The following is an 11838-nucleotide window of genomic DNA, read 5'->3' as shown; positions in this document are numbered from 1 at the left end:
CAAGCTTCATCCTTATGAACAGGTAGAAATTTTACCCAGGTCTGCTCAAGGGAACTAAATATATAATGACATGCCACTATAATTTTCTGTGTCCCATACAGGTGATGAAAGTGATAGTTTTCATGCATCTTTAACATTAAACTAAGAGCATCCAGGATTTGCTCAAACACCTGATTTCAATAGGAAGTATCTTCCCCCATGAACTATTTCTAAGAAAGTTAGAATTCAATACACTGTACAAAAACCTAGTTCCAGTCTTTGAGTGGTGAGTTAGCTCTCTCTCTGTATTTCTTTGATTTTTGTCCTGAACCCTGAGGCATCCATCAATGGGAATAAGCTTTGGATGAGAAAAAAAGTCTTTTAGATTGAATCTGGTATTAAAAACAACCACCGTCTTCTACAGTTCCAGTGAGAGAAGTTATAATGCTTTCTTTCTGTAAATCAATACTAAACTTCCCTTATTTACAGCAGCTGTTCAGGATTTTACTGTGTAACAACTTCATTGGCACTTTTGTGCAGACCAATAGTTTTCAAATTTTGGCTTGCATATGAATCACCCAGGAAACTCAGTGAAAAATGCAGGTTCTTAAGCATTACTCCTAGAGTTTCTGCTCTCATGAAATCTGGGACAGAGCCTTTATTTAGAACTTGCATGTTCCTAAATCCCCCAGATAATTGTAATGCGAGTGGTTTTCAGGACCAGAGTTTGAGAAGCAACCTATGGGTTTGTTGCCAAAAGTGCCAGCAATTCCAACGTTATCTCAAATTTAGGTAAAGAGTTATATGAGAGCTCACCTGTGAATGTTTCTTTCTTTATTCCTAGTATCTTAGGGGTTTCTCACATTAATTGCTTAGGTTAATTAAACCTTTATCCTGTAAAATGGGGACATAAAACCCAGGATTCTTATAAAGACACAACTGGATAATTTAGGTAGAGAGATCAGTAGAGTGCCTAGCATTCCATAAGCACCCAATAAATAGTTTTAAGTTGTTTTTCCTTAAAAATACCTTATCACCATCATCATTAACAGCAACAGCGTATCAGCATGGAATCACCAAAATGGGTTTAGGAGACTGATTATTCCCATCCAGATTTTCCGTTCTCTTTACCTTCATGGGGAGTTAAGATTATCTGATTTCAAATTAAAGGTCATTAATCCCGGCTTCCACCCCATAAATGACAGGCCATTTGATTCTGTGAAAATTACTCTAGGACCTCTGATTTCATACAGCCAAGACAGAGGGGAGATGTGACCTAAATATTTAAGAAGAATGAATTAAGAAATGTGATTTTAGTTGTAAATCTTGTGAGATTACTCAGTGTGGCCTTTGGGAATAGAGAAACATTGTTCTTAGATATTATTGAATCAACAAACCCTAGAGTGTGATTCTAGCCTTGCCTGTTAATTTCTACTATGTTATACCGTTATTGATAGCTTCTCAATGACTTTTTTCCCCTTCATGTATTTTCCCATTCATAAATAACATTTATGTTATTTTGTAGGGAGTATCTGAGTACAAGAGCAGATGTGAACCTTCTATGATTGTGATCAGCCTTCCTGTGGGGTCCCTTGGAGATGACTTGATATTCTTCTTGTAGAGGCTACTTGTTATCAGTGAGAAGAAGGTCGTTAACTACAGAGAGAAAAAGATATTGATGGGAAAAAAGACTTCTATTTGTATGTTTTTAGGCTTTCTAAGTGTTATCACATATATTAATCTTATGAAGGGAATTGAAATTTAACAGTCTGATGTGTGAAGGTGCTTTGATTCTACCTTGTTGCTATAAGACTGTTGTGGATAGAGGCCACAGATTTTCCACAAGTGTGTGTGTGTGTGTGTGTGTGTGTGTGTTTATGTTTTAAAGATTTTATTTATTTGAGAGAGAGATTGGGGGAGAGAGGAAGAGAGAGAGAGAGCACGCAAGTGCGTTAGCTCGGGAGAAGGGCAGAGGGAAAGGGAGGAAACAGACTCCCTGCTGAGCAGGGAGTCCTATGCAAGGCTTGATCCCAGGACCCTGAAATCATGACCTGAGCCAAGAGCAAATACTTAACTGGCTAAGCCACCCTGGTGCCCCTCTACAAGTGGTTTTATAAGAAGGTAAAACTGTTTGGATCTAAGTTTTGAGCCTCATAACCTGCCACAACCCCAAATAACTCCTTCCTTCTCATTTGGAAAAATGTACAGAACACAAATGTTCAGTTCTAAGATTTACGTCAATGCAAACACTCAGTAAAGGATTAATTTAGGAAAATAAAGAAAACCTTTCCAGCACCCCAAACACCCACCCCACACCTCAGATGGCAATTTTTAATCACCATCATTTCGTTTCCTCCCTGATGCAGGGGACCACTGTCCTGACTGCTGGAGTAACTATTTTTTGCTTTTCTTTATGGGTTTAAGACCCAAGCAGATATCCTTCCCGCTTCTTCAATGAAAAATATTAGTTTTCTTGATTTTTGAATTTTGGCATATTTGGAATCATAAATATATAATATCTTGTGTCTGGCTTTTTTCACTCAATATTAATTTTTTTAAAAGATTTCATTTATTCATGAAAGAGAGTGAGAGAGAGGCAGGGAGGGGAGCAGGCTTTTCACTGAATGGGGAGCCTGATGTGGGACTTGATCCCAGGACCCTGGGACCATGACCTGAGTGTAAAGCAGATGCTTAACCATCTGAGTCACCCAGGTGCCCTCAATATTAAGTTTTTGAGATATATCCATAGTGTTTTTTGAAGCTGAAGTTGATTCATTTTTACTGCTTTATAGCATTTCATTATTTGAAAGTACCACAATTTATTTCTCAAACATGAGTGGGGGGAGGGGCAGAGAGAGGGACTCCTCAAGCAATTCCCTGCTGAGCGTGGAGCCTGAGAGCATGGCTGGACCTCACCACTTAGGAGATCACAAGCTGAGCTGAAACCAAGAGTCAAAGTTTGAACCAACTGAGCTACCCAGGCACCCCTCTCAATTCTCAATTGATGGACATTTCTTTTCTGTACTTTTCCATGTTCACTTACTATTTGGATATCCTCTTTTGTGAAGCACCTGTACAAAGATTAAAGAAAAACAACAACAACAAACAAAGCTTGTTTTTTCCTTATGCTTTGTTGTTAAGTTACCTGTGGTTGACCACTGTTTCTATTGACCACACAAGGGGGTCTGCTACCATTAGTTCCAGTTATCTAGGATGCTACTTAAAAATCCTTGCAACTAATGGGCACCTTAAAAAGTCCAATCCCTTAACATGTGCAATGGAAAGAAAAGTTCATGACCAACCTCTTTGGGAAATATCATATAAAGTACTCACTTTATGGACATTTACAATGAGCATTTATAATAATGAAAATTCTAAAGAGGATTGGAATGAAGGAAACTTGGCAGCATTACTTAATCCAACTTTTCTGAGGCATATTTGAATTCAGAACACCTAATACAATCTTGTGGAACAAATGTTTTATCAAGCACATTTTGGGAAAACCTGGTTTATAAGAGTCCCCTCTTGTTGGATTTTAAAATCATAGGTCAGCAAGTGTAGAATTATGATAAAAAAGCTTCAAAGAGGATATAATTATCTCAGAAATAAATTTACAAAGGATTGAAAATGGAAAAATGGTTCATTTAGATTGGTTTTCTGTAGTTTCTTTAAATATTTGAGTGATTAAAAAAACCAATAACTAATACTAAAGAATTTGATATAGAAATGATTACAAAGGTCAGATTTGCATATCAGAAAGCAGACAAATGCAATTATATTTCCAAAATCTATTAATGGCTCAATTAGTTCATAGATCAGATAATTAGGTGTTGTTCATTAATGTTTAAAGGCAATGCCTTAGGATGAAGTAGAGTTGAGTGTACATTTTGTTTTAACACTTCTTTTATGAATTGTTTGGTTTGGATATACACAGTAATTTGGTTTTCCCAAATTTCTCACTTGTAAATAACAACTTTTCCTGAAGGGCAAAGGTTAACATTCAACTAAAAAAATCCTCAGGTTCTCCTTTACTCTTAAGAAAAAAAATGTTTAGAAAGATTTACTGCCTAGAAATATTATTAAAGCAAACTATCAGGAAAATAAAATGGATGGAGGCCTTTTCTTCGTAATCACTAATGTGCTTTTATTAGGAAGAAATTTGCCACTCTATTGATAGGTAGGTTACTTATTACTGTTAGGTTATTTGTTGCTATTTTGATAAAACAGCAAAATAAATGGGATCGCTAAATTTGCCATTACATTCTAGTTGCTATTTCCCTAAGATGTGTCTACTATGTTCTGATTACTCATCTGTGCAAATTACACACACTTATTGGCCTCTGATATAAAAACGCATTAGAATGAACTTGGAAGAAATCCTCTCTGACTAAGAGTGTGAGTGGAGATCATATTCTTTTATCTCTTTTAGCCTCCAGGCTCTTGGCTTTCTTTGCCCATCACTCAGGGCAATGGTTAGTTGCTGTCAGAACACAGCTATAATTGGGAAAGGCACTAGCTACACACAGAAGTTTGAAGGAGGTGAGAATTCATATCCAGCCTGGAAGTCTGGGAAGTTTTCCAATCCTCCATTGCTGTACTAAAGCACAAAATCAAATTGAATTTTATTACTTAGGTGATATCAAACCGTATTTATACATAGAAGCTCATTGACAACATTCTTCTTAAGAAACTCAGAGTAATGAAACTTTTCCCCCCCAAGCTGGTCTTAAAGTTTGCATTCATTTGGAATCCCATCCATTTAAATTCCTTACTTTTTTTAATAGAAAATTATAACAAAATAATAAGCCCATGTAATTATTAAGAGGAAATCTTTTGTGACATAAATATTCTACAACCATCTGGAAAAATAAATGCAAAATTGGAAAGTGTAACTAAACTAAACATTGTTAATGATGTTAGTTACTAAAATTGTTGAGCCTATACTCTCAGATTTGAAAACTTTCCTTTTCTTGCCAAAATGGGGGGCTATTTCGAAATTTAGAGGCTAGGATTTATGATTAAAACTTAATCACAGACTGCTATGGTCGGTATTCTCCAAGCCACTGACTCTAATTTATATAGGATGGTTCTGGGCATTTTACCCCCTAGCTGTACAGAAAATCAAGGTGTTCTTTACTGATGAGGGAGCAGAAGACTCGCTGAGGACAAAGCAGAAGCTGACACCCCGCAACCTTCCTCCAGCCCCCACTCCTGGGTGGGACAGGAGTGACATTCTTCCCTGAATCTCCCAACTATCTTAATGTTAATGCCTTGCTAGATGGGGTGGAGGGGGGACAACCTTAATTTGACAAAGGCAAGGCCTCTGGTATCTCCCAGAGCTCCTCTTTAGCATATGAAAGTTCTTTTGAAACCTCCCTTTTCCTTACCTCCCCCAACCCTCTGGTATATAATCAGCAACCCAGGCAGCAACTCTTTCTGCCCCTAGGTCCTGTCTCTGTGCTTTAATAAAATCACCTTTTTGCACCAAAGGCTTCTCAAGAATTCTTTCTTGGCGGTGGGCTTCGAAGCCTAACATCTTTCCTACATCACTGCTTCCTTTATCAAGGACATTTATTACTTTAAGATAAAAGACTTGTAAAAGTTAGTTTAGATCCAACTATTTTTTCTCTTCAAAATATTTTGCATCAGGACTTGTTGCAATTTGGGGTTGATGAATTTTATGTACTCCTCCTTCAGGCAGTTTAATCCCCCTCTTCCTTTCTGTGGTACATTTTAACATGATTATTTCCTGTAATACTCCTCAGATAATTTAATTAGAATTTTCTTATTATTTTTAACATAAGACCCTATTTTTCCTATACATTTTGGTTTTTTTTCTCTTCTTTCTCCTTTCATCTTCCTGTAATTCTACATCCTTTTATATAAATAATCCAGCTACAACTTTTTCTGTTGGCTGCTGCTGGCACCACCCATGGTAGGCTGAATAATGGACCCTAAGGATAATCGAGTCCTCATCCCCAGAATCTGTAAATATTACTTTATATAGGACATTACTATAAGGGCCTATTTAGCCCGAGCAGCTCCATCCTGCCACCGCTCTCCCCACCACCCCCTTCAGGGAATTTACTTAAAAACAAGTCCTGGAAATCAGTCCCAGGTAACAAAGCCCAAATAAAAGGGTGGGTCAGGCCAGGTGGAGGTATCCAATCGTTGGGGGCACATACTGTCTCCCTAGCTACCAAGGAGTATGCGTCCCACCCTTTGGGTGTGCTTTGGGTGCCAATTCTGACCAAGGTGATAGGCTATTTCACATATCTACTATAGGGTAAATAGTAATTCAATTGGTCACTTATGTGTGACCTAGCAGGATTGTGTACCTTTCTCTGTGTTACAATCTCATTGGTCACCTGTGCGTGGCCAGGCCCAACCACATGGCCTTTGTCCTTAAAAGTTAGTCTGTAAAGAAGAGAGGGGTCGCCTCTTTGCTAGAGACGTGCCTGGCCCGTCAGTCTGATTCCTGATGCTTGGTGCGAAATAAAGCTATGCTTGACCTTTGCTTTGTATCAGTCTCCCTCCTTTGACCATGGACCCAACAATTACAAATGTGATTGAATTCAAGCTTTGGGAAGAAAACATTGTGCTAGACTATCAGGGTAGGTCCTGAATATAACGACAAGTGTTCTTTCAAGAGTGAGGCAGAGGGAGGCTTGACACAGAAGAAAGCAGTGTAACTAGTGAAACAAAAGGCTGTGCTTCTCACTTTGAGGAAGATGAGCCAAGAAATACAAGGAATGCATGTATAGTCAAGTCAGACTTCAAAATGAAAATTTCAGATTTCTGACGCAGGTAATAGTTACATGCTTTATTTTTATTTGCATAACACTTGAAAGTGTTTCGTGTTTCTTTAAATGTGCAGAAGATGCACTCAAGTTAGTCTCTTGGTAACATGGATCTCATTGTTTTGGTTTAACATTTTTTGAATTATATATTTATAAAGTTATACATATATACAATCATACATATATACAGAAAATCATCTCATAGTTCGTATTATAAGCCATGCGTCATCATTACGAACATGACTTCTTCCGACGGTTTCTGGCAAGAGATGAAATCAGGTATAATTAGAAACCTCCTCAAATATTTCCACTAGATTACCCTAACAGAATTACCCTAATAGAAGTAGGACCTCAAGAATTGATTTTACTCTATGGAAAATAAAGTCGGTATAAACTGACAATAATACCTTAAGTTAGAAAATGTATTATTATTGTTGTCATAGATAAGGAGACATCCTTCCATGCAAGGGAAGTCACAACAAACTGGGCCAAAGACGCTTCTTCTCTAACAATTTCCTACTTGCAGTCCCTGCAGTCTTGCCTTAGTTCCTTGCTATCTGGAAGATTATTGCCATCTTTGATCAGCATCCTCCCCTTCTGTGCTTTAAAGTAGTACAGAGAAATCCAAGTGAGGAAGAGGATAGCCACATGAAAAATAAAGCAGAAGAAAATGTTCAGGTTTCACATAAGATCAAACAACAAATGTTGAAGGGTATAAAGATAGAACCATGGCATGCAGCCATGATGGTGTTGCAGATGGCCCATTATGAGGGATATCTTGCGTTCTTGGTCAAGCATATGCATTCAGTTCTTGTGAACTTTCAGGAAGACAACACTATGATAGAAAATTGGGTAGGGCAAAGACTTGGCTCATCAAGTCATAGTCTTAAATCTCTGTGATGACATTTCCAGTATCTGCAACTCTCTGAATGCATAATTCATTTGTGTAAATACTCAATAAACTTGCTAGCAGAGATTCCAATTTCCTAAGTTACTGAAGTTCTTTTCTTGGTCTATTAGAACTACTGAGTTCTTTACGTGGTAATTTCTTCACAACAAAAATCTTTAGTTTATTTTAATGTATGCCTGGTTGTACTGGGGCTTGGAAGTTGTAAATGGCTTTGATGGTACCAGAACTTAACTGTAGGCCTGCAGGGCCTTTTTAATGGTGATACACTGGGTTTGGAGCAAAAGTCTGTATTCTCTTTTCCATAGCTGAAATGGAGACAGATTTTGGGTCATAGGTATGTTCTTAACAAAAGTGGGGTGGGGTGGGGTGGAGTGGGGGATGGGATTGGAACGGGAGGTAGACGTGAAGGGGGGAGATTTTTTGAGCATATGAAACACTAAATATGAAATTTAATATAGATAACTGGAATTTGTTTTTAAAGTGTATTGGGAAAAAATGATGGAACCTTTTTTGAAATATTAAATTCATATCAGTCTAATGCATTTGCATTGCCTGAAACATCTATTTTTATAAAATTGCCCTGCAATTTTCTTAAACGTATGAGTATTTCAAAAAGGAATATTACTTTAAAAATCCGTTCAATGAAGTGATATCTACATTTCCTGGGAAATTTCACTGTCAAGAAGAGAGCCAAACTGCAAATGTGGCTCCCAAGCTAGCACAGAAGACATTGTCCTCTCAGCCTTTCCCCACCAGAACCCACCCAAACCAACATGCCTGGTCACACAGCCTTCCGTTTGCTCCCATCTGCTCAGTGTGCAACACATTTAAGTCGCTGCAACTAGGGAACTCATGCCATCATCATCATATCTGTTCCTGAAAATTTCATAAATATGTTATTTAATTGAGATTTCTGTGTTCTAAAAAAACTGCTTGTGATAATAAGTGAAATAGGACGTTAATTAAAAAGACAGAAAGAAAATGAAAATCTTTCATTCTTATTGCTACACCACAGACCCGAAGCAGCAGGGAATGTGTAGACTGAAACATAAAGACTAAAGAAAGAAAAGACTGAAGAGTCAAACAGTGTTCCCAGCTGTCTGCAGCATGTCCCTGCCGTGCCAGCAGGTTTGAACCAACAATTATTTGGAAAGAATGGGAATTATTAACAGGAAGAAATTGACTCTCTTAGGTCTTCCAGGATGGACATAATAATAAAAAAATAATTATCAGCTCCCTGAAACATCTTTCATCCACGGATCTCATGGTATTTTATCTAATATTACTTAATTAAAATTCTTACTATTTCTTTCTTTGAGGAAGGGAGTTGCTGTATTTTGTAGATTGAAAAACTGCTTTTCAGAAAGGTTGAGCATCTTGACTATACTTCAGTTACAGTTAGAAATTAAAATAGACACCATTGCCTTATTTCTGTAATTCTAATTTCTGTTAATTCTAATATTCTGTTAATTCTAATTAGGGTTCACCAAACTAAGAAATTAAAACATAAGATAAAAAAAGGTAATTTTTTTTTCAATCTAAATGACACAAAATGACTAATGTATTTGGGGAAGAAATTATTCCTCCTCCTTCCCTGAATTGACTGGGTACCTTGGTAATATTTTTACACAGCATATACTTTCCATTTATGTTCACTCCCTCTGAAGGCTGGAAAATATCAGAAACCTCTCAGTTCTGGGTTTGCTGAGTATGTATTCAATTTTTGCTGCATCTTGATCATCTTCCAATTCACTCATTGCCTACTCTGAGCTCCTCCACTGTTCTTTTTTGTTATCGTTTTTTAATGAAGTGCTATTAGAATAAAATGCCTCCAAACACAGAGATGCACTGGGGTTGATAGAAAAGAAAATTTAAAAGAAATAAAACCAACCTTTGAAGCATTAGTTTGTATTTGCTATAATTATTAGACATTAATGACATGCCTTCATAAAGAAAAGTTCAGTGTGTGCTTAGTGAAGTCAATTGTATTATTCATATATAAGCTATTCCTCATATTTTTCTTCTGCATACAAGAAGAGTGGAATATTTAATAATAATCATGGTAACATCAATAACAGCAAAAACAGGGACAACATTGGTAAATATAAGCCAACTTACAGGGTTGGCTTTATGCCAAGCTCTGTGCTAAGCAATATGGGGTTCTTGCCTTCTTCTTTTAGCCTCACCTAGGCATCAGGTACTACTGCCCTAAGTAATGGTAATTCTACCACTTATTAGCTTTCATAGTCCAGTGAGTTATGTTAGCTTTAGATGCCTTTGATTCCTCATCCACAAAATCCTGGTGATAAAAAATTATTGTGAAGATTAAACAATTAAATACACAGGAGATCCTTAGAAGTGTGCATGGTACGTTGATGACAACTGAGGGCACAGATTTAGGGATGTTAAGTCAGTTGCCATTGGCCATTGGTATAGTAAATAGAAGAACCACCATTGAAAACCATTCCTTTCCAACTCCAAATTCTTAGCTACTGTCCTAATAACGCTTTTAATTCTAATTGCCAGTAGCCCCTGATAAACTCTAAGTTTCTTAAGAACAAGGCCTGTAACTATGCATCTTTATGTCCCCAGGGCTTACCACAGTGCACCGCTCCTGTATTGTACTGCTTAGCTGAGATTTAAAATAAAAAGTAAGGCTATATTTAATGAAAAAGGACATACTTTTTACCAAAAGGCCATAGATTATACCTCTTGGCTATTCTTCCCATTTTCTGTTCTTCTACCAATAAAAGGCCTGGCTATTTACCTGGTGACTACTATCTTAAATGCAAGTAGAGAGATAGGAAGAGTTAATCCACTTCCATGCCATTCGTTGTACACCATTTATCTTAATTCAGTGCAGGAAAGGTTGCACTGATAATTATTAGCTAATTCTTCCACACAGAGACCAATGTTATTTTCACATGATTCTGAAATCCTTTATCTATTGCATGGATTATTTGAAAATAATATTGCCTATACATTCTTGATAGCCATCTCAACATCTTTCTTCTCTCATCTATAAAGTTTTTTAGTACTGGACAAAGAAAATGAAGGTAGTAAAAGTTCATGACAATATTGAAACATTATTATTGAAAATTTTGAAATACATGAAACATAATTCCATTTTGAGAGAAACCTCAAGAGATCAAGCTTTTATCTTCTACAAGACTAGACTGCAAAAAAATCATCCTCAAAAGGATAAGTGTGCAATTGATTAATGGAGAAACTTTCAAACTCCCTCAGGCATTTGGTTCATCTCTAACTTCCAGAAAGTTTTATTTGAGCCAAAGTTATCATGTCCATTTTTATGTTCCAGGATAGGAAAATGAATATTGCCCAAACTGTCATTTGGATTTGAACACCTATTAAAAGCATATCATTAATAACAATCCATAATTTCTATTTGTGTGCATCCTAGAACCTATACTGTTCTAGAACTGGATTTTTTTTTAGTGAAATGTTCACGTTTTTGAGATTTAAGAAAGAATCTGGCAAAAACAATAATAATAACAAAAACAACAACAACAAAAAGTAGTAGGTAAATTGAAAAGAAAGGAAGTATAACTGGCCAAAATATACGTTTTTTTTTTTTTTGAGTGTGTTAATAATCCCTCAGTGCAATTCAAATGAGCAGATTATTGTTAGTACAGAACATCAGCTAGGAAAAATGGGAATGGGTTCATTCCCCATCGAGAGACCAGTAATGCTCCAAGAGAATTGCTTCTAAAATGTGTGGTAATAATTGACCCAAAGTCACTTCTCTAAATTATGTGAGTTAAATTGCCACTGCCATTTTGTTTGTGCTAGAAATTAACATTTTGCGATACTTTCTAGTTGTATTACTCATTTTAAATGGTTGTTTAAAAATTATTTTCTGACGACTGTGCATTTATTTTTAGTGTGCTTCTTTGGCCAGACATAGAAATAGGTGGCTTTGATAGTTAACCTTGGGTTTCTGAGATTGGGCATTGCATTGGAAAAACCAAGGACATCCATGTTTTGCCTCTGGTTCTGACATCAACTAATGTTCTCAAAAAAAAAAAATTTTTTTTTATTATAATTACTTTTTGGCTTTATTTTTATCTATAAAATCATGGTGTTAGACTAGATAAACTTTTTGGTCTTTCTAAGGATATATAATACGTA

Source organism: Mustela nigripes, chromosome 3 (assembly GCF_022355385.1).
Source record: "Mustela nigripes isolate SB6536 chromosome 3, MUSNIG.SB6536, whole genome shotgun sequence".
Classification (NCBI taxonomy): domain Eukaryota; kingdom Metazoa; phylum Chordata; class Mammalia; order Carnivora; family Mustelidae; genus Mustela; species Mustela nigripes.
This window is presented reverse-complemented; position numbering follows the sequence as displayed.